Source organism: Microtus ochrogaster, unplaced genomic scaffold, assembly GCF_000317375.1.
Source record: "Microtus ochrogaster isolate Prairie Vole_2 unplaced genomic scaffold, MicOch1.0 UNK13, whole genome shotgun sequence".
Classification (NCBI taxonomy): Eukaryota; Metazoa; Chordata; class Mammalia; order Rodentia; family Cricetidae; genus Microtus; species Microtus ochrogaster.
The window spans coordinates 1,002,838-1,007,408 of record NW_004949111.1 but is presented as its reverse complement, the minus strand read 5'-3'; positions in this window follow the sequence as shown (position 1 = coordinate 1,007,408).

Genomic DNA, 4,571 nt, shown 5'->3' with positions numbered 1-4,571 from the left:
ATGAAATAAATAAGAAAAATAATTATCTCCAGTTAAATCCATGATGCAACTGATGACATAATTTAATTTTCCTTCATATTTAAACAAAACACTATTCTCTGTGTGTTTGTGGGTGTATGTCTGTGTTTTTGACAATTTCTTTAAACATCCATCTCTTGTCAATTATATAAGCTTTCTTTATAATTTACCTATTGCTAATAGTACTACAATAAAAAAGAAATGCACAAATAATTGTGTTTTTTTAGAGTCCTCTGGTATATACCCAGAAGATATGGGTCCTATTATATTTTTAATTTTAGTGTTTTGATTTATCTCCATTGTGATTCCCATAGCAGTTATGGCACCGTACACCCCCACCAACAGTATATATTGTCATTCCCATCCCCTTGGAGTTTATTCATATTTGCTATTGTTCTTTTAGAAATCACAGTTGTGATGAGGGTAAGATCAAATTTCTATTTTTAAAATTTGTTATAACTATTATATTGTGATATTGTAGAACACACATGTATATGGTGGGTGTTGGAGGTGGTGATTGTGTGCCATAGCACATATGTTTGTCAGAGGGTAACTTTGTGGAACTGGTTCTTTCCATCTACTTCCATGTGCATTCTGGGAATTGAAGTCAGGTTGTGAGGCCTGAACAATAATGAACCCTGAATCAACTTGGTAATTTGTTGGTACCAAAGGATGCATATAAGGGCTAAAATCCACTGTGAAAACAGGAATCAAATAAGAACAATGCCATCACACAATATGTTTCAATCAAATCACTGTTGAGAGCTCATATAATTTTTATATCACTATTTGGAGAAACAGGGAAGTTCTAACTGCTCACTGTGAAGGAATTCTTCAATATTTTTAAGAGATGAGATTTATGCAAAGGAAGGAAATACATAAACTTATGATTTGGTGGAAGAGTTTTATTACAAAACAGTTTAATTTAGTGGAGGGATGGATCAGAGGTTACTTTACTTTCACATGACTGGAATGTGTTCTCAGCATGTTCCTCAGGTTGTCCCAAACCACCCACAATTCTAGTTCCAGGGAATGTAATATCTACTGTTGACTGAGGTTTCTGTTCCACCCAGTTCCTCCACTGTTCAGTCCCAAAGAAGCACAGAGAGGTCTACATTAATTATAAACGGTTTAGTCTAATTACCTCAGGCTTTTTATTAACTTTCATAACTTATAGAATTCTTGTCTGTGTTAGCTACATGGCTTGCTACCTTTTATCAGTATGGCATTCTCATCTTGCTTCCTCTGTGTCTGGATGATGACTGCAGACTGACCATTTTCTCTTCCCAGAATTCTCCTCATCTCATTGCCCCACCTCTACATTCTGTCTGGTCGCCACACCTATACTTCCTGCCTGGCTACTGTCCAGTCAACATTTTATTAAAACAATACAAGACCATAGTGCCACAGCAATCTACTTCTGACATCCATGTAGAACTGCACTCACATGCACAAAACGACAAACACAGTCATACATATAATTTAAAAGAAATCTTAAAAAGGGAGAGACATTTGTGGTTGCTTCCAATGGTCTTATATAAGCTGAAGCCAGTCAATATTTTAAAATGGACTAGAGAGGCTTTATATTGGTTACTTTTCTGTTGTTATGATGAAACACCTTGACTAAGTCAACTATGGTGGTTTAAATAGAATGCCTCCCAGAAGTTCATATATTTGAATATTTGTTTCCAAGTTGGCAGACTGTTTAAGAAGGATTAAGAGATATAGCCTTGTTGGAGGATGTATGTCACTGGGGGTGGTCATTGAAGTTTAAAATTGCACACCAGCCCCAGTCTCTCTGTCTCTCTCTTTCTCTCTTCCTTCTGTGTGCAGATCAAGATATTAGTTCTCATTTGCTGCTCCAGTGTTATGTGTGCATGCTTGATATCATGTCCATTACCATAATAATGATTAATAATGATGAACTAATTCTCTGAAACTGTAAGCATGTTCCAAATCAAATGTTTTCTTTTATTAGCTATCTTGATTACACTATCTCTACACAGCAGTAACTTAGATAATAAATTATAGAAGAAAGAGTTTATTTTTGCTCATGTTTGGAGAGTGATAAAATTCTGGTGTGATAGAAAAGATTGGCAGCAAGAATCAGGGAAGGCATTAGGACCAGGAAAATAAGAGCTCATATTTTCTAATGTAATCAAGCAAGAAACAGAGCATGAAATCTGGATATTTTCTTGCCTGTTCATCCACACTCTTTTAGTACCAATTCATTATCCAATTTTTAAAGGCATGTTCATATTTTCAGGTGTGTGTTAAAACAGCATATTGTGTCTCTAGTAGCAATTTCTATTTTAGTTCTCTTTTACTGTTTTAACAAAATACTTGGATAGTATCATTTTATAATAAACAAAAATTTTTGGAATTTGCTTTGTTTTATAATTCTGGTAGAAAGAACATTGTATATCAAGGTGCCATATCCCAGCTAGAGCAGGGATTATATCATCTGTGAAGTTAAAGGAGCTGACACTAAAGGGACAGAAGTTAAAAGGGCAATCAAAGAAGCAGCTAGATGTGAGTACACCTTTTGCTAATGATTAAACTGGGAAGAATATTCTGTCAGTTGAATTTATTTAATCATTTCAACTTTCCAACCTTTAAATACTTGCAGTAGAAATTATACTTCAATAAGAGTTTACTAAAACACAGGCCTTTAATTCCAGCACTCAAAAGGCAGAGAGTCAGGTGGATCTCTGAGTTTGAAGTCAGCCAGGTCTACAAGAGCTAATTCCAGGACAGGCTCCCAAACTACAGAGAAACCCTGTCTCAAAACAAACAAGCAAAAACAAAAAAGAGTTTAGTAAAAGATAAACATGCACACTATAGGAGACTAGAAGTTATATACCAAAATTAAAAAGATATCTCAGAGAAATAAGCATGAAAATATGAAGCCACACAAGATGAATTACTTTAGGCAAACATTAATATTTTTAAATCCTTTAATTAACTCTTACCTTAAAAGTTTTCAAGTTCATATTTGAAACCAGAAATTTGCTTTCATGAACATCTACTGTTATCTCATAAAGCTAGAGTCACCTGGAAGATAATTTAAAAAGTAAGGACGTGAATTAAAAAGAAAGCCAACTCCAATGTCAATTAAAGTAAGTTAATCAAAAGACTGCTTAGAATAATGAATGTATTTGTAATTCACTTTTATTTTCAAAACAATGCTATTTGGTGAGATTGCATTTGGATGTTGACTCACATATACATAAATGCATATATATTAATACTATAGTTTAATTAAAAATAAACTTGGTATCTGAGTTTCCAGTGATTACTTTTATCAGACTGATGTGTGTTTTATATGCTACATAGCCTTTATCTTTAAGTGGATGAATTTCTTTTAATTGACACAGGGTAACACTATGATTTAAAAATTATGGTTTTTGCTAAATATAATCAGCAGCTTAATGTAAACTAAGTGTCAGACGAAAATGAGATTCAATGAAATGAACCAAATTATGGTTAAAATGAATTAATACCATGAATCACATTTAATCTTCCAATAGAGTATAAGAATGCTTATATGGAAAAATTACTTTTAATTGTATATTCTAATTTAATTCTGCACTTTGAATTCAGAAGGCATACTGAACAAGATAGCCATAATGAATCTCAGATGTAGTGACCACTGCTGTCTCTATCTGTCTGTCTATCTGTCTCTCTACCTATGGAAATTCTCATGTGTTACAGAAAGCTAGAATACAATTTAGAATATTTAAAATAATAGACACATTTTGTCTATAAATCAATTGATTTAAAAGTGAAATAATTGTCAGTTCCATAATTTATTTTTCTGTTTTTCTAACCATCATTTTATCCAATCAATATTTTCTATCAACTTTTGAAGCAGAAGTGTTGATTTTTTATTTTTACGTGATTTATTTTTTTTTATTTTTTTTAATCTATAACTATCTGTACTCTGTCTCTTTAAAGACTTTACCTTTTTTTTTTAAGACATTAACTTTATTTTTTATTTTTTTTATTTTTTTTTCAAGCCTATGTACATTTATCCAACAGTGTGGTCCATTTAGTGGTCTGTCTGAATCTGTTTTATTGTGAATCTGTAATTTTTTTTTTACTATCCAGGAGCATTTTTTAAAATGTTAAGCAGTTTTTAAAAACTTAAGTTGTACCATATATAAGTAATACGGTACCTCCTGTGTCCTGTCCAGTCTAAACTTAACTGTGCTGTTATCACAGTAATTACGGTAGTTTTTGTCTGAGTCAGCACAGTTGTAGGCATACAGCAAGTCCACATTGGCGCTGTAGTCAGCAGTTTAATTTTGAGACTGAGCGTGCAGCATAGAAACTCTTTTTATCCAAGTTACAGCCAAATCTGACATGCAGAGCACTGCGCAGTCTGAAAACACGTTTCTGTCGGCAGGAATCCGCCATGCTCTTCCGCCTGCCTGTCTAAGTCTGCCCAGGTGCAGGCGGGAGCGCTGAGCCATCAGCACAGTCTCTGAGCACTCTCCTTTCGATCCCAAGCGGGAACACAAACATCCAGTCCCATAAAATCCATTGAAATG